The sequence below is a fragment of the Colius striatus genome, chromosome 11, assembly GCF_028858725.1.
Source record: "Colius striatus isolate bColStr4 chromosome 11, bColStr4.1.hap1, whole genome shotgun sequence".
NCBI lineage: Eukaryota > Metazoa > Chordata > Aves > Coliiformes > Coliidae > Colius > Colius striatus.
In genome coordinates, this window is record NC_084769.1 from 28,008,285 (window position 1) to 28,033,704 (window position 25,420).

Below are 25,420 nucleotides of genomic sequence, written 5' to 3' on the forward strand. Positions count from 1 at the left end.
TCCCCTCCCTGGCTTGCTGAGGAGCGGGGTGATAGAGTGGCATGGTGGGTACCTGGCACCCAGCCAGGGTCAAACCACCACTGCGCACAAATCCCTACACTTGCACAACTCTTCTTCTCCGCATTTGCTCTTTTTCTCCTCAAAAAGAGAGAAGCCATTCCAGAAGTGATCTAAATCCACAAGGCAACTTCTGTGAGATATCTGGTTGAACAGAGTGCCAAAGCCCGTAACGATTCTAACCACCATTATTCTCTAGGAAAGTCTACACATATTGATAAAGAGGAAGTCTGTGAGCAGATATAGAAAGGCATGTTCATCACTGATAAAATCTGAAAATACAAATTAATTCTTTTTTTGCCATTTTAACAGAATGTCACTGGAAAACTCTCCACAGTTTAAAAAAAAAAAAAAAAAAAAAAAAAAAGAGACAACTAACAATATTTCTCCCTGCATTTTTTTCTTAAAAATACTTTATTCACTTGGAATTTTGCTTCTACTGGCACATTCAACATTGTTTCTCTGGAGGAATGGTATAATTTTCTGAAACCAAAAAGTCCAGATAACTCAAACCAGTATCAGCAATTTGAGGTATAAAGCTACGAAGATTGTCATAGACAGCCAGCAGGAATCTAAGCGTTACCTATTGGGCACTGACCTTGATCTCTAGTTTATAATCCTCACCAAACTCAATGAATATTTTTTAAATTAATTTTGCATACCTCATATGTACTCTGAAGATATATGTTCATACTGAAAAGCTGTATTATTTCTGTCTCTAAATCTTGGCAGCAGAGAGTAAGAAAGGGAAAGGGGGAAAAACCACCAGATCTGGACTCTATTCCCTGGACAAAAGCACTTAAAAGCAAGAAAGCAGCCCTAACATTAACAAGTACTGTTATATCAAAGGTTAGAGAGTCTAAAAGCCAGTTAAGCACCAACAGATGCATACCAAAAGGACTTAATCTCTACCATTAAATTCTAGATAAAGACCAAATGTAAATATTTAACTCAGAATCAATGTTTTAAAGTACACATTCCTGAAAAAGTTAGAAAATTAGCTTTCATAGTAAAAAAGAAAACAAGAAAGTGTAAGGCATGTCACTGAGAAATTGAACACAAGATTTCTATACAGTAGAACAACCATGAAAGACAGAGCTGACAGCTGGGTCTTGTTAAAGAAGGACTTTAAACAGAAGGATTTAAATTCATGGGATTAGGCCAGCATTCCTAAGAAAAACTGTTCAGGTCCTAAGCAGCAGAGGCCTTGTCTAAACAGCTCAGCACCTGAATTACATAAACAACTACTGTGAAGCCTGCTGCCACACTTAGTAGCTTTGTGAATGGAACTTTTCTTGCACATGAAAACTAAAGATAGTACAATGCTTTGCTACTGCAACTGTGGGGAAAAAAAAATGCGAGTCAGACTCCACACTAATACTCATTAGAAGTTTTGAGATTTTTTTCTTCCAAGAAATTTCTTGATTAAAATTAGTTTAGAATTTGGGGTGTGGATTAATGAGTTTTTTAATTCTGTGAAGGATAACCTTAAGTAGGTGGCCAGCTGCAGCTATTACACACACAGACATACATACACTCTGTACAATCACATTATATTTAGCTTATAAACACACTGGAAGTTCCATCACTCAGTATTCAATTATTCTTGTCTCATCTAAGTTTGATGTTGTGGTAAATTGATAAACTAAGGTGAGACAGATTTAGATGATGAAGGAAAGAAAAAGAACACCAAAGGTTGACTAAAATAAGTTTAAAGTTTATAAAAAAGGGTTTTTTAAGAAGTCACAAATTTTAGATCAGATCGATATAATATATGGCCAGTTTTAAAGTCATCTGAGAAACATGGGTACTTGTTTTCCATGCAGCTTTTTAATACCGAAAGTGAATGAGTATTTTTAAACACCAAGAACTTCTTAGCAATGTTCACACTTACTGAGTCTCATTTCCCTGCTAAGAAACACATGTTCATTAGGAAAGGCATGAGATACTTGATGGCATTCATCCATCTGGGGTACAGAAACCCACCTACCACAACTGAACTGTGAACATCAAGAGTCCTGTAGCTTTCAAGTCAAGAAGAATCATGCTCTATTTGGTGCATGGGCTTCACCACACAGCACCTTCCCATTGGGAAGACAAACAGCAAAAAGCTGCTTTTTTGTTTTTGATAGCTGCCCTTTAACTGTTATCCTTCCTGGCAGCCAGAGACTCTCCTCCATCACACTGGATTTGGAACACGCTACATAGTAAAAAGTCATAGGTGAATTCAGCCTGTCTGTTTCTCAAGGTTGATAATGACTTGAAAATAATTCATGCGGACCATATTCAAGTTACCCAGGAAGAGCAAAGCTGGCAGCAGGTTGTGTATTATGCTAAAGGTAGCAGATCATTTGTTCTTGCCCCTTCAGAAAGAAATTATTCTACAAGCACACAATAGGTTGTACATACTCAACAGCTCTAGTCAAATAGGAAAAGTGAGGCTGCAACACATGCTTCCTCCTCCTTCTTGCCTATCCTCTCTTGGGTATCGTTCCTGGAGATATTAGATAGTTTATATATATATAAATATATATATATACACATACCGCCCCCCCACACACACCTGTTCAGATGAAGATGAGCACCAAAATGTTAAGATACTTCCAACATAAACCTGTTCAATTTGACCTATTCTCAACAACATGCAGTTATGAAAGGGCAGCCTACCTCCTAGTTGCATTATTCTGCTCATTCACCAAATATACCTATATCCTCTGAGTAAATCTACAAAACAATCTTTTTACCTAAGAATTTGAGAAAAACAGGCAATTTATTATTGTTATTGGCATATTAAGAGCCACAAGATATTAAAAAAACAGATGGATGCCTGGTTTGCATTTAGAAAATGCTCACAACTTGCTCAGAAGCAACAAAACTGTAAAGTTACATTTCTCTCTATTCCAGAGACAACTTTCTACAGTCTTTTCCAAAGGAGTTTTAGGGAAAATGTTTCTACAAGCTTTCCTAATGTCTTTTTTTTCCTTTTAAGCTCCCTTTCCCAAACTGTGAAACAGCCACTTAAATATTAAAGCTTGAGCCAGTCTAATACCTCACTGCTGTCAAGGAAAGGAAGGACTTCCCCTCCATCCACTAGCACTTTGCTCCAGAACATCACTGAGCCAGCTCAACCTTCTAAACCACCAGAAAACTCACTCAATAACCCAAATACCAAAAGAAAAAAAAAAGGAAAAAAAAATCTTTCTGCTGAATTAGGAAGCAGAAATATCAATTGTCCTTTGCCTGGACAAACACCAGCTCCAGATACACACATTCTATTGAGTTCCTATCAGATAGTTTGGAGAACAGACAGAAAAAGAAACAAGAGAAACATCTCCTTTTCGGTAGTAGCAAGTTCACCTCTAACAGGCTCACCTGTAACTTTCATCTCCACTTCTAGCTAAAAGAGCATACTATAAAAAAATTCTTAACACTTGGCTTATATTCTAAAGTTCATAACGAATAAAAAAGGCTGCCTAGGTATTAGAGAAAGGATTTCAAATGCTACCTATTGTAGGGCATTTGCAAACACATATACATGACACTGAAAAAGAGTTATCATTTCAGTGCATTTCCACTTATTTGTATTAAAATTGGCTCAGTTTTACCAAATCAGGAAAACAGTTAAGTCTTAATAAATGACATTGGCTACAAATATGTTTAGAGCTTGTACTTTACAAGGCTTTGGTACTTTTCAGATAACAACATAGAGAAGACACTTAAAAAGAAGTTGGAACAATTTGGAAAAACAACACCCTAACTCATACGACATCTTGGAAATTTTTGCATTTAACGTGTACAGAGCTCAGTACTCAAACAAGGGTACCAGACAACTAGCCTCCTGCCTATGGCTATGGTTTCTCATCACACTCTGCACAGCTTGTTGCTTTTGCCTAGCCTTCCCAATATCAGGCTCTAAAGGTGATCATGTAACTTACATTTTGTGTTTATTATTATTTTGGTATATAAGAATCAAACCAACAAACTTCAGAAAATTTCAAGTAAGGAAGTTTGCCAAGAAATAAAAGTTCCTGCCCCTTTTTGCCATCGCATCTTAATATCTGACATCATCAATGCTCATTCTCTCCCTAAGTCAATAGAAAAATGCAAAATTTCACAAGACTAATTTATGACTTTTCTCAACTAGTTTGATATTTCAGTTCCTTCATCTTTATCTGCTACAAATGTAGTACTACCAAAATATTGTTTAAACAAAGGAAAACAACCAAAAACCACCTTTTACAGACATTGATACAATATTGTTTAGAGAAATCCCAAATCTTTTATATATGTATTATTTTAACACACAATATCTAATTTTTTTCCTACAAAAAGAATTCACATCCTCATATGAAAACAATTAGATGCTACTTCTGAGCATTAAAAATTAGCTAGAAAAACAGGGCTAAAAATGAGCTTATACTGTAACACATACTAAATTTGCATCACACTCAAAGAGCAGTGGCCTTCCTAAGACAAAATACTACCACAGTTTACAGTATCATGCATCGAGGCTCAGTTCCCTTCCAAAATACTTAAGTCTATGTCCACAAGGCTGATCACGAGTGCTGTCATTTCCTTAAGCATAATTTGGAAAGTAGCAAAAACACAAATGACAAGAAATGCAAGAATAACTAATGCACAAACAAACCAGAACCTACTATTTGTCTACTCTGCGCCACTTTTTGAAGTCTAAGCATGCTCTATTGCAACTTAACTTCAGTGAAGTCTTCCCATGATTAAGGGTATTTCAGTCAAGAATACTTAACAGATGAGTATTTTTCTGCTGTATAAAACCAGGACGAACTTATTCTAGACACACATTCTGTTGGCTGGACTAAGGGAGGAGGCTGCATCTAGTTCACAGAAAATGAATTCACCTATTTCATAAACAAATATAAACTGCACGTTGAAGTTTGTGAGCATTTCATAGGTACTCTCCCTGAACAGATATTTGGAAGAGACTCATCACAAATTCTGCATACAGCTAGATTAATTATAAATGCAGGAAGAAGGAAGTTCATATTTAGAACCTTAGTCGAACAAAAACCATTATATCAACAGCTGTATAAGAATTTGGCAAGCATCAGGGTGAAGTTTTCGTCTGAACACCTCAAAAGAATTACTTTTTCTTAACCTCAAAAATATCTGGACTGAGACAGATGAACAAACTACAAAATACATCACTAAAAGTGCAAATGTGTACCACACTGACTATTTTTACTGCTAAAGTGGATGTGCTGAGTTGACCACATTGTACAAGGAATGTCATTTGTGACACTAGAAATAGCAATTATTTGGACCACGTTCATATGTTTTTAAGGACAAGGGTTGGCAAGAAAGAACTGATCTACATTAATCTGCTGTAGCCAAAAGGAGCCACAAAGAATCAAAAGTAGCCATTTAAAGTGAGGTGACAGCAACAAATTTAAAAGCAACATTACAATAAGTCTTATCTCCCCAATATCTAAAAGTAAAATAAATTCCAAGTTATGTTTGTCTATTGCAATATGAAAAAGTTCATGCAGATGTTCAGAGAACACTCCATTAGCCTCCAGTCTTACTTCCTCAGATTGCTTAGAGTGAGGTATGACTTGGTTGAAAGACTTTTTTAGGGTTTTTTTTAGAATAGACTATTATGCTTGAATCTTAGCTCTCTATCACAAGCTGAATTAAAATTAAAAAAGCAGCACCCTGAAAGGATTGACAGTAGAGCTTAAGAAAAAAATTATTTCACAGCTTTCATTGATTTTCTATCTTCCTTCAAACCTCTAACGGTCTGTTCAGGTCTAAATCTTGCTGGCAACTTCTTCCTATTATCTTTACAAAGGATTTCTAGAATTTTGCTGACAGGAGCTACCACCGAGCATTTCTTAAACTGTGAGCTTGTGACAAATCAGAACAGGTCTATAGGACAAAAATAATTTTTGCAGAGTTCTAAATTTAATTTTACTGGGAGCTTTCTTCACATTCTCCCTGCACCCTAACACATCTTTTCAGTAAAAGTAGCTTATAATTACTAAAATATATAATAAATAAGTATAAATAAATATGTAATAACTTCTGTCAGAAATCAGGTCCAGACTGGAAGGGAATGTTCTTACTAGTACATCACCATCTCTGTTTTTTTAATTTTATTTTTCTTTCTCCTTTTCATTCACAAGAAGAATGTTAAAGCGCATTCATATAGGTCAAGGCATGTCGTCGTGTTCACTTACATCACAGCAAGTAGTTTACCTAACTCTAAGCCATGCAGAGTGATGGGTATAGAACATGGTCCTCTAGCTAGAAATGCAGCTCTTTTGTCAAAGACTAATTAATTTATCTCCCTCTTCTTTTACCCAATACCCAAAGCAGAGTTAAAACTGTAAAGAAACTGCATCCTGACCATCAAAACAAACACAGATTTTCTGAAAAGCTGGGAAATTAGGGCACAGTGGAATTCCAGCTTTCAACTAGTATGAAATGAGTATAATCAACAAATAAAATGAAATCTCATTTTCAAACAGGTAGTCTAACTTCAGCAAAACACTGTCAGAACACGATCAGTGCTTTTTGATTTTAAGCCTAGCATTCATCAACACTTCCATCAACACTTTTCAGGAAGACTTGTAGTGATATAACAGGGCTTGTGCCACACTAGACTTCAGATGAAAATGTTTCATGAGAAAAACAGGTTTTCACATTGCAGTCTGATAAAGACAAGCCACTCGGTTCTAAGCATAAGTGAGAGAAGTTAACTTTGGGACTTTAAGATAAAGTAATAGAGGATGTAACAACCTAAAATAAACACAGCATCTGATTCTTTTTTTTTTTGCAACTCAATAGCGGAAAGGATTGGACTTAATTCAAAGCAATATTTTTTAAACACATCAAATGATAACAAAACATTTCATTAAAAAAATAAAAACATCCACCAACACCTAAGCTACAATTAACAATCCCAGGCATTTCTGATACATTTAACCACTACATACTTTTGTATAAATTGGAACATCAAAAAATGGATTGTCAAATTGGAAAAAAAAAAAAAAAACCAAAAAAGCCAAAAACCCCAAAATCTGAACAACTTGAACATTTAGTAAAGTGCAAAAGAATAGTTAGGAAAAGTGCCCTGGCTTGTCGTGGCCACAACGTAAAATGTTTCTGATGTCACATTCAAAATAACCTCAGTATCTAAATAGTAATTAAAATGTTTAGTTAACAATGTCATGTCTAAACACAGAAATCATCCACAAGTTCAGTTCATAGGTCATGCTGTATAAGAATTAAAAGAAAGAGATAATAACAAAGTAATTTTAAAAGTTTAGTAATTTTTATTATTAATGAAATTAATTTTCATAAATTAACACTCTTCCCAATGCCAAGTCCTGCAAAAGCCTTTAAAACTGCTGAAGTGTATAATTCCAATCACATCATTGCAGTACTGGAGATTTCTTGATGCAAAGCTCCCACTTAAGTGTAAACACATCATCACTTCCCACTCATAATCAAGTACCAAATGAGCCAGAGGACCTCTCCTTCCCATTACAGAAAAGTTTAAGACTTCACTATCTGCAGGGTACAGCAGACAATCCAAGCAATCTGTATATGCAAAGTCAGAAAATCCATGTTTCTCTATACAAATCTTCTGACTCATCTAAAAGTAATTAGGTCGTCTTTTTCCAAGAAGTGAGAGAAGAATACAGAAACACGGTGTTAAAAAGTCAAATATTAGATTTAGAATATTGTTTTTGGTGATAGGACAATGTTACACACATACCAAAGACAACATGCCATTTAACATTTAATTTTTCAAGTGAAAGACTGTCAGAAAAATCTAAAAAATATTTTTCTTTTACAAAAAATTGACACCCCCCTCTGAATCCGAAACCACACCTAACAAAAACCTCAAAAGACAAAAGAAGACCCCAAACACAAGACTCCCCTCCTCTTTTCAAGTCAAGAAACACAAATGAGAAAAGCCCACCTCCAGTAGGAAAAAAGAAAACAAGGCCAGAAGTCTGTGGAATAAAGTTGGGAAAGATTTCCAACACACTGTTGTTGTTGCAGTACTAAACATCACATGGACCAAGGATGGATTCCTAGCTGCAATTGTATTAGACCAGTCAGAAAGTTAGGAATGAAAATATTTTTATTTATACCAATATACTTTTTGCATACTTGCTCATAAAAGCACTAGACAAGAGACAGGTTGTATTACCATTATAGTCCTTACTGAGAGGCCTCAAATACTCAATATATTAGTCTATAGAACATTTCCGCATAAAGTATAGTTAAGTTTTGAGGTTGGGTTGCATTTTTTTGCATTAAACTACTTACACACAAGGTAGGTTTCAAATTGTGCTGGTGAAGCTGAGGCAACTTCTGTTCTTACAGAGCTGGATTTGGCATTTTGCTGAAAATGCTCTTTTACATTTGACAGAAATCCCACACCACACTTTGAAGGTTGATATGTATAAATAGAATAAAGAAAGAAGCAATTACCTGAGCAATTTTCCCATCCTATTGAAGGAAGTCGGTCATACAAACAATGCAGTTTTACTGAACTTGGAGAAAGCTGAAAATATGGGTTATGTTGGTTTGTTCTCCTTTTACTGATAAACAGTGTTCTAAAATCTTAAACTCGCATTCTGATATTGCCTGAATATACAGCAATGCAGTAGAAGCCTGACAACACTGCGATCAGTGCAAAGTGTAATAACCACTCCTCAAAAGACTGGTCATCAAGGTGCACATAGAAATTTTAGTCGAGAAACAAGCCAAATTCAGTATTTACTGGCTAGTAGCTAGAATGATCAACAGTGAATGACTCAACAACTAGGTGCTAGCATGCAGCTGTTCTGTCAGAGCTGCTAGTGGACTTGTACACTTATTAAGAGTCAATTGACTGGCTACAGTCCCATAGCAATACTGCTGAGAATGACCACCTGCAATCCACATCTGGCTGTCAGCACCGTTTCCTTCTCACTGTTTCTACACATTCAGTGCAATCACTTAACAAGACATGGAGATGAAAGAAATCAGTCACGAGCCAGAGTGTGCCCCACAACATTATCTATGAAGAAATACCTGTAGGAAACAGGACCCATCTTGTTTATTCTCAGCCTCAACTTTTCAACCCACATCACAAACTTCTCTCAGAAGAAAACAAGAGAGCAAGATATCTCTGGAATCACCCACAGCCAGCTTCTGTGTCAAGTAGTTAGGTCAATTCTAACAGATGTAATCGTATCACAGAAAGCAAGTTCTCAGTCCTTTTTTCAATTCTTGTGCATCATCTAAACAATTTCTCCCAGACACAGAGAATATGCAGAGAGCATAGGACTAGCATAGATAATTGTACCTCCCACCACATGCATTTTCAGATGGAAAACACTCAGAATATTCTGTCCAGTTCTTGGTGGACGTCTCCTGTGGGACAATTCTAGCCAAAACTTAAGCGCAAGCACACAGACATGAGCTCAAGTATATGAACTAATTCAGCAGAGAAAAAGGATTTTTCTACCTATCCAGTTTCAAATCAAGAGTATTTCAGAAGCAAACATCCCAACATCAATACTGAAAACAAGAGGACAACAGAGCTACAAATCCAACTTTCAAAACTACTTATTGTTTGCAACTTGAGAACCAGGAGACCGTATAAAGAAAAAAACCATGCATCCAACAAGGAAGCAGAAGTGTGGTGTGAAGATGACATGGACAGCATTTAATCCCTAATATAATGCTTCCTCTGTGGCAGACCTACTTCCTCTTTTTAAATAAAGTCCTATCCTCAAGACGCTGTGAGAGACCAGCAATATGCACAGGGCACAGATCAATTTTTTAGGGAATGGAGAGTCATGGATATCATGTCAGTGCTTATCTCGCTCATCTTTGGAAATGAGAGTTAGTTACAGATTTTCTAAACAATCTATAAAACATACCAAGCACAGTGACAATAAAAATATGAAAGCTACGTAGTTATCAAGATGAATTCTATTAAATACCAAGCTACTGCACACACACCTGACAACACGAAGATCATCACTATTTACTGCTGTTGAAGTAGTAAGTCTCAAACCACATGTTCAAACTAGTTTCATGTAACTACACGGATAACACTAGAAGAACACAAGGTCAGACTGCTGCTCCCCTGTGTCTCCTGGTGCTATGTTACTAATCACGTTACAGATGCAAGCAGAACTTCAGAAATTACCAAAATACTATTATGTAAACTAAGGGCTTCTTTTGCTGAACCTTCAATTCCACCCCCTCAGATCCATGTGTTCTTTAGTTTAACAGATAATTCCATCACAGCACTAGGGTTATCCACAAGTCATGTTAGGCAATATTTTAAATATTCTTTTCAAAAAGTGAACTAGTAATATAACATTTTAACCAGTTAACCATCTATGTACTCCAAATTCTATTTTAAAAACCCCCAAAATAACAATTTCCTACTCCACATACCACTGTTTTGAACAACGGTTGTCATTATACTCCAAGTAGTTTGATACTTCAGTCTCAGTATTTTGGAACAAACAGATATGACAAAAAGTGCATAATTTATATATAGAATCCAGATACAAAACAATATATATTATTATACTGTAAAAACAAAAGAAGTCTTGTACTTTTGAATATATGTTAATGTCATGTTCCTGTCAATAATACTGACTGAATCACGCTAAACCAACATTTTAAGGAAAGTAATCCAGCAAAAGTCATTTTAGGAATGAAGACACGGCTGCTGAATTTATCAGTGGGCTATACCTTCTCAACTCCTATGGCACATCATAATATAATGAAAGCACGCACAGTTGTAAATCCAAATATTTAAATCCACACTGGAAGGCAAAAAGAATGCAAACAGCAACAGGTCAGCTACAATTTTTAATATTTTTATACGAAAACAATTGGCCCTTTTATCTTGCTTTTCAGCTCACTCTCAAGTAGAAAAAATATGATTTACGCAGCTTTAACTGAAAAAAATATATTGCAGAAGACCCATCAATATTTCCTAACATTTTATTGTGTTTCATAAGAGCACAGATACAGAAATGTTCTCGAAGTGCTCACAGCCCGTTAAGAGCTGTATCAAAGAGTATGCTAGACTAGCTTTATCTCAGGAAACTAATAATGAGCATAAGTACGGAAAACTAAAAAGTTCTGGCCTTCTAATTCAGGTAAGGTACACTTTAAAGAAAAGGAAGACCATATATCTTCAAGATTGAAAAAAAATGGAGGGGTAGAATCTAAGTTGAGAAGATACGAGTTTTATCATGCTCTACAAAATTGAGAAATGAAATAAAGTCCTAGAAAGATATTGCTTTAAAGCACATTCTCCTGTTTTGTAAACACTTTACATCTATTTTATTACTATTTTCAAGTTTACCTCTGATTTCTCAAATGCTCATGCATCTTTTACTTTACAAAGATATGAGCTTGGCTCAGGGTCACATTATACAGAGAAATAACAGTTCTGTTGTCATCTTCAAAATAAGAACGTATGAATTTCAAAAGAATTACTCGAAAACATTAATCATCAGAAAGTACTAGATATGAGGAATACTTTTTAAAGTCACAAATACAATAACATGCCTTATGTACTGTACTCAAGTAGTCTTTAGGGCAGAAAAGCAAGCAACAGCAGCTCAATTTAAAACTCTTTTTCTGGCAATGACAGCAGATAGCCCAGATGTTAAATCAAACTAATTTGTGTCTACTAGCAATGCTTATTTCTTACACTACATGTATTTTAAAGGCCACGCAAACCTAATATACTTTTGAAGGATCTTGGCCCAGAAAAAGACACATAAAATTATTAGCCAAACTTCTGGGTGTAACAGTCAACCCAAGCTAAATTCTTACATGACACCTGTAAATATATTAACTAGTCGGTACTTCAGAAGAATGAAGATTGACACCTCTTTTCAAAAAGCGATGTCCAACTCACGGCATTTCAGAAATGAAACATCACTGAAGTTGAAAGTGCACAGTCTGAAAATACTTTGTTTGCTCTACACTGGCCTTTGAACATCACAACACAAGCTAGTCATTCCAGGAATATTCTGTTCCATTCGATAAAAGATAATTTAAAATTTTTCATTATAAAGTAGTAGTAACTAATTGCAAGTGACTTTTTAAAAAAATTGTTGTTTTGAGGACTTTCTGAAGTTTCTGCGCAGATTCAATCTAAATATAAGTAATATCAAAACACTTTCATTCAAGCTAATCATAAGCACTTGAGTGAGATTTTTGGAGAATTTGCTTTGTATTTTATTTTAACAAGAAAGTCTCCGACTTTCACTAACTAGGATAGCAAGCACAAAGGTTAAGCTGTATGCTGTACTATCAACTGGAGTTTATGACGATTGCTCTGAATTAACTAAAAGACACTGCATGTTTCACTTCAAGAACTGCGACATGGCTATGTGGCTGCTCCTAAAAAACAAACAAACAAACAAAATCATTCATTTCCTTATTGCTTTCATTTTCTGCTCTGCAGCTGCTAGAAGGGAGGACAACATTCTTGCTTTTCTATGGGGCTCTCTTTCTCCTTCTAGGTAATTGCTGAAAATAAGACTTCTGCTATGCTTCTTCAAAAGAATACATGAGATCTCTAATCCAGAACAACTGACTGTTTTTTCAGGAAAATAACTCCCTTCATCTCTGGACAGAAATTTATTGTTGGTACTCAAGTCAATCTGATACATAACCTTTCAGTTTCATAGACCTGATCATAAGAACTCACCAAGTTACTTACTGATAGACATATATGAGTAGTGGTGAACAAAAAAAGTGATGCTCTGCTACCCACCTTCAGGCAGTTATTCTCCTGATCTGTGACATGTTCAGTGGTGGTCAAAGGAATTAATTAGCTTTAGTTAGTATTACTACTTTGCAAAGGTACTAGTGAGTGAAAACTACAGCTGTTTCTCCTCCCCTCCCCTAAATAAAATGCTACCATTTTATAGATACAAGTGTTTTGAGCCCTCAGACACAGTTACTGCTAAATAAATTCCAAACTACTATAAATGTTGGTCACTGATGCAAACAAATTTGCAGAATGCTTTCTGGAATAGCATGCAATACTCCCTTTTTCTATCAAAGCCACTGATAACTACAGATCCAACTAAAAGATCATTTTCTTAAGTCAAGCATTAAAGATATAAGTCACAACCTTCTTCAAGAACCGAGGTCTGTAAGGCATTTTGCTGTAAAGGCTCAGAACATCTTGAGTTTTTTCAGCATAGGAATTTTCTTTTTAGGCACTTTAAAATGCATTTGTGTAAAAGGTCTTTAGTCACCTGTGAACAAGAATGACTACAGACACCTGGGAAGTCCTAACTTGCACTGGTATATTAAAACAGATTCCAACAATGATTAATTCAGTTTTAAATGGTACAAGATCATGGTGATCCTTCTAGCAAGGAGAAAAGCAAGAAGCAAAACTACGATGGAAATAAAGAGAGCTTGGAATGCTTGGCTTCTGGCAAAGAATAAAAAATCCTATGGAAGACGTCTCACCATTATACAGGCATGAACTAGGCAAGTCAGGATGAAATTGACAACAACCATACATGAGTGCGAAACTGACTAGGAACAGCCAACAGCCCAGGATTTATTTTAAGTACAGACACAAATCATCAGTAATGTACCTCCCATAGAACAATTGTGAGGAACCTCCCCTGGGCAAGGAGCATTGTCCTCACTTCTGAAGGAAGCCAGAGTAGATATATGCCATTTATTTCACATAAGGTGCCTTGTCCAAGTAGACACAGAGTGTCAGAGTAAACATATATTTTGAAACTTTGGATCTTATGTTTTTGTGTTCCCAGCCAATGATATGAGAGAACCTGAGCAGTCATAATGAAACGGTTTACCATTCTCATTTGTTAGAGACTACTTCTCTTTGTATTTAATTCAACATTTATTTTAAACCATAAAGAGGAGTAACAAGAAATGAGCTCAGATGCAAAATAGAAAAAACACAAGATTAAAACTAAATCAAATAATTAGTATGCAAGTACAGTATTTCTGCAAAACTAGTAAGTTTCCCATGTCAATTTCAACCTTTGAAAGATCATCATTAAGCAGCAAAAATCAGTCTCATTCATGAAATGTTTGAAAACATCTTGAAAACTTACTGTTTTCAATATTGAAGCAATCCAAGTTTTGTAAACCAGCTTGCCTAAATAAGTATAGATAACAATTGTCATCTAGATATGAAAAATAATTCATTTTCAAAATGACGGTGAGAATTATTTCCTAAAATAGAGTTTGAAACTCTGGATAGAGGGCTTTAAATACGCATCAGATGCAAATTTAAAAATGCTTTTACATCTCGGAGATTAAGAGAACCTTTAATTTTGCTAAACTATATCATCATGGTCTAGAAGGGTGTATACATGAATGTTGCTTCTCTTCCTCACTCATGAGATCCCCAAAGGTAGAACCTTTCACTACAATTCATCATCCCTTCAATTTTACCAGTTTTGCATGCCGTGGATCACAGAACTCAATGTGCATTAAATCTCACCAGTCTCAAAAATGCTCAAAAAGAGCATTTTTAACACAAAACAGTGATCACTAAAGCTCAATAAGACTTAAGGATATTTTTGCCAGGAAAAGCATAAGCTGTCTCTAATATCAATTCTCTTTTGCTCTTCCTAATTCCATTTCATTAAGAGACTAACTAGAGAAAACAGTGAGTGGAACATAAGAGTTTCTGAGACTGGGTCTGCACTGTCAGAGATGCAAGCAGGGAGAACTGCAAACCTGCAGCTATTCTAGGCATAGCAGATACAGCTATACAGAAATTAATGACTGGAAGAAGTTTATAAACACCACGTGGAAGAACTTTACTTCCTCTAAAGAATCAGAAAATTTGTTTTGCTAATGCTATCTTTAATATCATCTATACCAATCTATCAGTGATATCTCATCATGAAGAGATGGAAAGAGGTGAGATGGAAAGTCAGCAAGCACATATACAAGCTGCTTCCTCGTGAACATGTCATTTCACTACTGTATTATCACAAGGTTTAATTTGGCAACTTCATATTTAAGCATAAGACTATCACTACAAATCTGCACATCCTTTGACAGAGAGGAAAATCTGTCAAACAGTTTCAGTATATCTTTTCAGTGATTAAACCAATCAAATAGGCATTTTAGATATTTCATCATAACAAGCAATGAAATTATTTTAAAGAAATCCAGAAAAAGCCCTTTATGCATTCTATGTTGTAAAGGTAGCGTTTTTCACAGTATGCAGTGGCATGCTTGACTTTTAACGTTGTGTTCAACTCAGCAGGCAATTGTATGGCATATATGGAAGGTATTTAACTGCAAACGTGATACGAGATTAAGAACTCAACTATTTGAGGCAGGATTCTTTTATCATCAATGCTTGATACACATTCATTATTTGCACTTGCAGCACTATTTAATGACATAATCATCAAAATCCAATTTTACAAGCAGATGATGCAAATGTACATATTACAGTTTCAGTAAGGCTAGTAATTTAGTCTCTTGGACATTTCTAAAAAGACTTTTCATTTTACGCTAACTGGATTTCAGAAAATAGTAAAATTTTTCACAGAACAATCCTTGAAGAGTTTACAGTACACCCTTGAGGAACCTGCAGATGTTTTCACAAGTCACTGATATAGGACGGCAGGATAGTAGTCTTTGGGGAAAGAGGACAAGATGAGATAATCACAGCACTGGCAGTAGAAAAGGACCCTACACCAGTGATAGGCAGTGGACCTCAACTCTCACTACCACACATACAGTCGTTTCTGCCAGTCCTCATGCAACTGCTCCCAAAGCTTCGTGAAGGATAAAGTTCTCAAAGAAGATGAAGGATGCCAATTAGTCTCCCTCCAGTCCCCTTCTCTAGATATGTTTTATTTAGCATATTCTTCCACTTCATACATTCGAGAGAAACAGTCTGTTTAACTCCTGTTTAACTCCTCCACGACTTTTTTAGATGAAAGCGTAACATTGACAAAAGTCATAAAACTGATCAGAGCCAAAACTGGAGAATGATGTTGCTGCTTGCCCCTCTTTGTTTCTAATCCTGATCAGCTATCATGCTGTAATAAACAGCAGCAAATATTAAGGTGGTTTTGCTCAAGCAAAAGAACACTCTCTTTTAGTGTATCAACACAACTTGCTAAAAACTTAAACACACTGACAGAGTACTACTGACACCCTTACACAATACAATATCCTTTCAACAAATGTCAAATAAAGCAATTAGAGCAACACAACATTAACATTCCAATAAGGGATGATATTCAAAGTAATTTTCACACAGGGTGAGAATAATCCTCATTCAGTTTACCATTTGCTCTATGCATCAGCAATAACTTGAGTTCTTGAACACTTCAAAATATTTACTCAAGAAAAGTAAATATATCATAACAGATTTGCTACTGTGTATAGCAATTCCCTCACCAGACTGCTACAATTTTTTTAAATAAAAACTTCCACCTTCCAAACTGCTGGCCTAAAAAGAAAGACCAGAGGCAATGAAAATCAAATCACCTTTTTGATTACATCAGTTTAACCTGATGAATTTCCAAAACTAGAAATTCACTAACAGGGAAAAACTATGTTCTAGGTCTAAAAAGTTTTAAAGCTATTTTTATAGTAGCTCTAAAATTCCTCCTCTCCCCTAGTCCCCTCTACAGAATTCTAATTAACTTATTACAAAATAAGGTAGCTCAGTTGCAAATTCTCATGCACATCATCTTTTTCCATACAGTTTATAGCAAATAGAGTGATAGCTCACAGCAATTACAACAGGCAATTATGGTGCAAGTTTCTTTACTGGCATTCCTTAACCTTGTACAGTTTCCTAAAGGAGGGAAACATTCAACATATGTACTCACTCAAAATCTATGACTTTCAATTGTGGTAGAGATATTGTTTGAATCCTTTAAAAGGACTTAATATGGCAACTAGGGGTTTTTAACTTATATTTCCTTACACAAAATTAACATTCCACATAGAAATATGTTAAACATGAGTACTCAGCAGTGTGCTGTCATTTTGCATGTCATTAAATCTTAGCCATAAACCAGATATGCATTGCCTGGTTCAGCTGTAAATTAACATATGTTTTCTTCTAGCAGTTGCAGAGAAAGGGTGTGAAACATCACAAAATAAGCATCCATCAGTGTTTTGCTTGTTGTCCAGGGCTGAAGTTGGACATTGTTGGCTTTGGTAAGTGCCTGTAACAAGTTCCAGCTTTAATCACTAGGGTCCTCAGTATGAACAAATGTTAATGGGAAGCTGTGAAGAACATTATTTCAGTTCTACTTGAAAATTCAGTAACAAAAGCTCTTGTTTAACACAACAGAAAAGGGGGTGTGATTATTTTGCAGACTTCGGCTTCATTTGTAACACAGGAGATTTGGATTTTTCTACTATTAAGAATGTGATCTAAATTACTTAACGGTTGGGCTGTTCAGTTGTTAGTATTTGCCTAACTGGCTTAGTCACTAAGATTTAACTCTGTCCCAGTTTGATATATATTTTTTTTCCCCTCCAGTGGCTTAAAGACATTTGAAGAAGGAAGGCACATTTTACAACCAGTAACTATCAGACTAATACAGCATAAAATATATTCAAGTAAGAGCACAAAGAAATAACTATTTCTGGATAGAAAAGCTAGCTGTTTTTATTAAAAATCTTGATGCTGAAGGAAGAGATAAAGGAGCACAGGTTCATATGCTTGCAAAAATCAAAGAAGCAACACAATAACTTTACTGCTAAAAAAATGTCAGTGGTTTGGAGGGAGAAATGTAGGAATATCCACACATTCTCATATTCAGAAGAGAGTCTCTTGAAATAAAGTCTCTTAAAAATCAATCATATTGAGTCATTATCTACAGAAGTTACCATAGCAGCCTCAAACCCTCCCTTTAAGCCAACAGGTGTTCTCTGTACCATAACTTACTGCATTAAGAAAGGAACAGGCTGCAATAAACAGGAAGATCAAAACACTTTGTCAATCGTCTGGAAAAAAAAAAAACAAACCCAACCTACTGTAAATTCAAGGCAGTGGTCTCAAGATATTACACAAGGAAGGTGGACTGAAGACATTACATAAGATTTGGTGCTGTCTTTTTTTATGTTCTTTTTACATTCTTTTGAGAGATTAACAGCTGGTAAACTACATTGCTTTCCTGAATTGTGGCTTGTCTCTTAGCAATACTTTTCTCTCTGTCATCCTATGCAGAGTCAGAGAAACAGTGGTAAAAGGACTTTTCAGTGCAGGTCGTTTGAGTCTAAAAAACATCTTTGTTCTACGAAAGCAAAAAGCCTCCCTAGTGTGGATTTATGTAAGGTAATTTGAGTGTCAACCACTAATATGAAAAAACATATGCCAACGTAAGTGCAGAAAAACAGTCCTACATTCCACTGTCCACCACATCCAGCCAAGAAGGGCAACAGCACGTGAAATATGGACATGTCTACATATAACTTACATGTAAAGTATTCCCTAGAACTTGAATTTATGACTTTTGTTCTTCAAGATGATTTAGCAGGTGATTTTTCTGTTCCTCTAATAGGAAAGTTCTCAAGCAGAGAAAAGATATTAGTAAAAGAAGATCTGAAGGTTTAGATACATTGTTTCAATGAACATTTAAATTCATTTTTCTACTCAAAAATGTTTCACAAGCTAATGTGTCTCTCTCTGGAGGACAGAGGACTTAGTGGGAACAGACGAAAAGGAGAGATTTGTTTAAAATGACAAGAGCATGATTTTAGTCTCACAAAACAGTAGTTGCCCATTCTTCCATCACATAAATGGCAATGCAAAATATTAGCCATATAAAATAGTACACTTGTGCCAAACCCAGTATACATGTACTCCTCCAGTAAAAAAAGGAATTATGCTACGCATACCTCTCTTTTGTTCCCTTGTGAATACTTACAACCAGGTAAAGACACAAAAAGCCTTGAAATTCTGGTAAAAATTATAAAATGCACAGGTAGTGCCCAAGCACACAGGTGACTACTTTCTGCCACACAAGGCAACAAATACAAAACAAATAAAACCTTCAGAATGAACAGGTAAGTCATTAGCTTCCTAAAATGACTAGTATTAATGCATAAGAGAAATAAGTAGACTTATATGAATCTGATGCAGGTCACGTGACATATGCATACAGCTGCTCCTCCCTTCCCTCCCCATGCGAAAAAAGAAATATACCACTCTCATCATCGTCATGAAAACCAATGTAGCCACCAGCCTTGCCTGGGAGGCTCTTCACAAACCAGTCTATCCTCAGTAAGCCGTATGGCTAAAAAGCTCAAGATTTCGGGTTCTGAAGGCGTTGGGTTTTTTGAAACAAAACACTGTAACGAACAATCCAAAGCAATTCTGCCTTTCTGTACCAGGAAAGCGGATTTTGAGTGTGGTTTGTTGCCCAGTTCGCACAGACCTGGCGATGCCTGTGCTGGAGACCCGGTCGCCTGCAGCTCCATAGGGTGGAGACTCGCCCAGGCTGACATTGTCTGGGAACCTCAGACTACATCCCTCTCGCATCCCCAGCTCACTTCCCAGCCTTTTCTGAAGCATGCCTGCCTTACACGAGCTAAAATCAGAGGCGGAGGAGAACACACACAGAAAATACTCTCCACCAGTCACCAGCACTGCAAACCTTGTTTCGAAAAAATTATCACCCGATGATGTGTGGAGCGTGGAGGGGTGCTGGACACGGACTGCGGGCCGCTGAATCCTCGCTTCTCCCACTCCCTCGCTCCGGTTCTCCCCGCCGAGCCCCCGGCTGCAGCAGTCCCTCGGCAGCCCCCGCCCCGCCGCTGGGCTGAGGGGAAGCGGCAGGAAACGCCACCCCCCACTCGCCACGGCCGGCAGACGCCCGCCGGCTCTCTCACTGCCGCCTCCACCCCAAAGAAAAAAACCGACCAGAAAGCAGGTCTACTCGCCACTCACCTCGCTCAGGCTCGGGGGCACCCCCGGCGGGCTGGCGGACAGCAGCGACCCCCCACAGAAACAGAGGGGCGAGGCGGCGGGCACCCAGACTCCGTGCCGCCTGCAGATCCCCGCGGCTGCCGCTGCTGCTGCTACTGCTGCTCCTCCTCCTCCTCCTCCCGCTGCCGACTAATGGTGGCCGCCGATACCGGTTCCCACTGCCGCTCCCTTCCTTTCCCGTTTCTTGTTTCCGTCGAGCGCGGAACCGCCTCCACCCGGCTGCCAAAGCACGTCCCTGCCCGGCAGCGGAGACACCGCTCCCTTCACGCCGCTCAGCGCCCGCCGCCGCTCCGGGCTCCCCCCCCGCCGCTCACTTCCGGCGCGCAGGCCGCGCCCCGCTCCGCCACGCCCCGCCGGGCCCACGGCCAGCGACCGGGAGGCGGTGGGGGCGCCAGGGCAGCCGTTGACCGTTGGGCTCGCGGGGGGCGGTTGGGGAGCGGGGGGCGGCCGGGAGCGGGGCTGGAGGCCGGGGCGCTGGCTCCCGCCCAGCCGGTCGCGTCGCCGGGGCTGGCAGAGCAAGGCCCGCCCGAAACTGTCGGCAGCGAGCGCGCCCTGTCCAGGCGCTGGCCGTGTCCCGGACAGCTGGCGGCATGTAACGGACGGCGCGGAGGCACCGTCCCGCTCCCGTCGCCGGGGCTTTCTGTAGGTGGCACCAGACCAAATCCTGGGAATCCCACGGAAACCCGCGTTCGTGTGCTCTGCGGAGCCGGCGGCGTCTGCCCCGTGCCGCTTCGGCCACGCTCTTCGCCGGTTGGCAGTTTACCCGTTTCTCACCCTAACACAACTTCAGGGCCCAGATCCCTGTTTTAAAAATAAGTTGCAAAATGAGATGAAATGCCGGGTGCTACTGCAAATAACGATCTGCAAGAGGATACTCGCTTAAATATAGTTTTTTGCGTGGGCTACTGGCGAAGGTCTCAGCGCGCTGGAGCTCTAAGCTGTAGCTCAGAAGAGGTGACATTGGTGCTGCCTTCGGCTGGGAATGTAGTTCTACCCGTTGTTGGAACTGCTGTCATACCATGCTAGAACATGCGCATGTTGTAGCTGCCTGTAGTTGACACGGAGAAAACCTGAGTCAGCTAAAGCACAGTATTTTCCGTAAAGGAGAACAATTATGCAAAGTTATGCTAGTTGTTTAACTTCTGTAAATACTAATCTACCAGCGAGGTTATAAGCCAGGTCAAGAGTAACATGAAAAGGTGGCTTTTAAAATACAAGCTACTACACTGAGAAAATTATTTTCATGTGTGCATACAATGAAGTAGTTTGAGAGACAAACTTCATATATACAATTTTCATGTACTTAGCAAAAAATCTTTGCTATATAAATCAGTTTTAGCATATAATCACTTCAGAATTTTGGACTACATAGTAAAGTGTTGACAATATTCCCAATAAGCTGAGATCAAAGTTATGGATACAGAAATATCAGACAGTTGCAATTGGAACTTTGAATATGTGTTCATCACCAAGATACTACAGTACCCTTCTGGCGTTGCAAATAAAATCATTTAATCCAACTATTCTAAATAATAGACCAGTACTGCTACACTGCTTCATAGTTTGTGGAAACATTCCACAGTTAATAAATATCTGGGCTCACGTTATTTAGTGAAAGTGATAAGTACTTTAATTTTCAGTGCTGATCTGTATTTGCTGAATATCAGCAGTGACAGTGAGCTGGCAGTGACTATGAATCTGATGTTACCAGCAAGTTCAGATTGTATCTGCAGGTTGTATAGCCCCACCGTACTTTCTTCTCTGTGACCTTGAAGGGATTAGAATGACACCACCTCCACAAAAGCAGGCAAGGTTCACAAGTAAGCACCGCAAGTGCATGGGCAGTACAAGGGGCAACTTGGGTGTGCCATGGCCAGGTTCATCCTGCAGCTCCAACTATGTCTCACCCAGCACAGAAGCACTGTCAAATCACACAAATTCAGCACCAAAGCAGCTCAGGAACTGCATGAACATGAAGTGTGCACAGCTTCATACACTCAACTATAAAATTGTATCAAAAGAGGCTGCAGTTGACTAACGCAAACCCTGCTTTTGCTGTATGGAAGTATTATTCCTTTATATCAAACTTGCTAGGTTGCCCCAAGTCTAAGCAGACAACAGACAACAGAGGTAATGTAATGCAAGGTATAGATCAGGGCCAGACCACTGGATATTTGTGCATCCTCCAGGACCACTATCCAATTACATACATACGTTACTAATGTTAAATCATCCCCCAGGCCAGGGAAATAGTACATACCTGCAGTAGATGTTGGGTAGGGTTTTCAAAATAGTACAGAAGATTTAGTCATACGTCTGCCAATAAAATTAGCAGCTAATGAAATAATAAAAACAGTTAAGCATTTTGAGTAGGTTAAAAAGTTGATTTAAATGTATACATGTTTCCAAATAAGCAAGGATAAAATGGACCATTGTTTTTAATCAAGGCAATAATTCCATGGCTATTGACCTTTCCTTCTCCATAAATGTTGACTATCAATTTCAGTTTTAAGTACAGCTATGCAGTGTTGGCAGCTGAGTTTAACTTTATTTTCTGTATTTAAATAAATCTGAATAAGAAAACATAAATAAACAAAGGTTATATAGGCTTTTGGATCATTAGGCACTTAGGGAATTTCCATAAAGGACACACCAAGCAAAGGCTGGGAATGTGAAAGTTTGAAATGAAACAAACCAACAACTCTCATCCTGACTGCTTTGTTGGACCCAAGAAAGCTTAATGACTTGTGCACAAGAAGTTTCGTATTTTGGTGAAGACCAACTGGATCTGACCCAGACTCTATCAATCAAAACTATATATGTATCTATGCATCTATAGGTACATCTATTTATATATATACAGTTATCCCATCATGGAATTTTGAGTGCCTCTGACCCCTGCCAGCTCTAACAAGGAAAAGAGCAGTCTGACTCTTTCTCCCTGCTTCTTTATATATATATATATATATATATATATTTACCAATTACAGTGTTCAAGATACAAAATCATTAAAAAGCCTTTCCTGTTCATCAATAGCTTGCTCAACCTATACAGGTTCTATTGCTGCTGGGCTAGCTATAATGACAATTCCAAATGGAAATTATGACAAAGTATTACAGTATTTCTTAGCAACAGGTATAGCACCCATAGCCATTAACATAAATAATTCAGCTTATCCAGCCTATACATTAAAAATGTCTTTTCTTAGATCTTATCTACTGTTCAGAGTAAACAAGAATGCCTTGAAGAGGATCTGACCTTGAAGCAACAGCGGTAATGACAACAGTAGCCCATAATAAGGAATGCAGACTTGGACAAGAACTGGAGTTTAAAGCAAGCCAGCATGATACATAATTACCATTGCAGAAACTGTTCATGTTCTAGGTTAAAGCTGCTAAGCTTTCTCAGAGCTACTTCTTAGGAAGGTCTTCTTAGGAAAGGCTGCTGCTATTTGCATGTGGAAAAAAGTTCAGAGGAGCACTACAAACAGTGGTATGAAAACACCATTTTTTGAACTAATTTTCTCAGTGTAAATCTAATTCCAGCTAAAGTACTCCTGATTTACAGTGGGATGACAGCTCTGAATCCAAAGCACAGAATGGCTATAGATGAAAATATGACCATACTCTTTTTTATGCATTTTCCCTTCATTCCACCTCTGAGAATTAGGGAAGTACTGTTCTCACCATTTCTCAGGTGATGATTTAAAGCACAGATAGAGTAATCTACCTCTCTACAGTCAGAAAGAGAGCTTCGTTCATAGCCAAGGTCTGAATTCTGCTCTTATCAGTGGTAAAACTGTCCCTTGTTTTAGAGACTGCCTTTCGTCACAGACTTACTGACACACTTTTATGGAAATGCCAGTAGTACCCTAATACAGACTAGCAAATGATCAACCTATAGCATTCATTATCAATCCCACTAGTGAAAACTCAAACCATCCCATCATGCATCTCAATAAATCAGCAGGGCTAACACAACAAGAAAACATTTCTTCTTGACCCTCAAAGCAATCAGCTTATGTTGCTGAACCAGGAAGCTTGTTTGTCCCCTGTATTGTAATATAGTGCATACAGCTGCAAATGTTGTCTTTGCTAACAAATCTTCCCAAATCCCTTTTTTAATTCTACTAAACTCTTTGATGACTGCCTATGATAATTGGATTCCATAGATAGAAAATATGCTATATGAAATAGTTTTGAAATTGTGTTCTGGAAAGTTTTGCTCTATGAATTGGGACGTAGGGGTTGCAACTGACTTCACTAGACACTTGGTGAAGTTTCATCTTCTCTCCTTCATGGCTTATATTATCCTCCATTACTCCTTATTCTGCACAGATGACTTTCTGGTTCTTTTTTATATCCTCTGAGGAAAATCCTGGCCCTGAGCATATGTGCATCCATGCACATAAAAATATGGAAGAAACAGCACACACAAAGATGAGGATCTTCCAACATACAGGGCACCACAGGGACCCTTCGGTGGTCCTCCCACGCTGAAGTCAGTAATTGTTTTTAATGGGAGAAAGGCTGAGCTAATGCTGGCACTTTGGAAAATCCCACCCAAAGGATTCCATGATACTGAAAGTGCTTGAGGCAGGTTAACTGTGGGGCATTTCCACTAACGGGATATGGCATAGTTGTCTTTATTAATCTTCCTTCTCCAAAGTGTATTAGAGTGTATGTGTTTTATATCTTTAGTAAAAAATAATGAAAAATGAAATAATGAATAATTCCTATAGATTTTTTCTGAGAGGCAGATGAGTGCTTTCTGCAGTGTAGTTACAGGCCTTAAGATCTATCGCATTCCCAAGATCTATTAATACTCTCTAGCTACCTTTCTTTTTCTTTTGTCAGGCTTAATATGATCAGCAGGGAAAATAATGTAGCTGCGGGCCCCAATCACAGTAGTTGCATCAGCCATTCATAAAACAACGTTTTTCATCATCTTCTTGGAGATGGTAGGAACCAACACTTTTCTATCTGATGATACCTTTAAAAACAAGAGAAAAAAAACCTCAGGGTTGAAGGCTAATTGGAAAAAGCCCATCAGCATGGGGGAAAAATAGGTGACTTGAACTGGAACAAGGTGCCAACAGCAGCAAGGGGGATGATGTAAACAATTGCTAAAGTAGAGGACGCTGACTGAGCCATGGGCAGTTTTTTTAGAAGTCACTACATGGTCAAGATGGTCTGAAAAAAGAGGCCAAGGCTATTGCCACAACTTTGGAAACAGCTCTGCAAATAAATGTAGCCTGGAGTATCTTTGCTTTCTTTGAGTGATGCCTCTGCAGACTATGAGGTTACTGATTCATAAGAATTATGAGGTTCTGGGACATAATTAACTTAAAATACAAATAGTGA

At 38.0% G+C, this 25,420-nt stretch overlaps 1 protein-coding gene across 1 annotated transcript in view; it reads right to left on the minus strand.

Annotated features, from left to right (window-relative positions):
* The window catches only part of RAPH1 (Ras association (RalGDS/AF-6) and pleckstrin homology domains 1), a 98,936-nt gene extending 78,621 nt beyond the window's left edge, over positions 1-20,315 (minus strand). The window contains 1 exon segment of the mRNA XM_062004627.1: positions 20,018-20,315. The gene's annotated coding sequence lies outside the window, so the exon portion shown is untranslated.
* Positions 20,316-25,420: the final 5,105 nt, after the last annotated feature.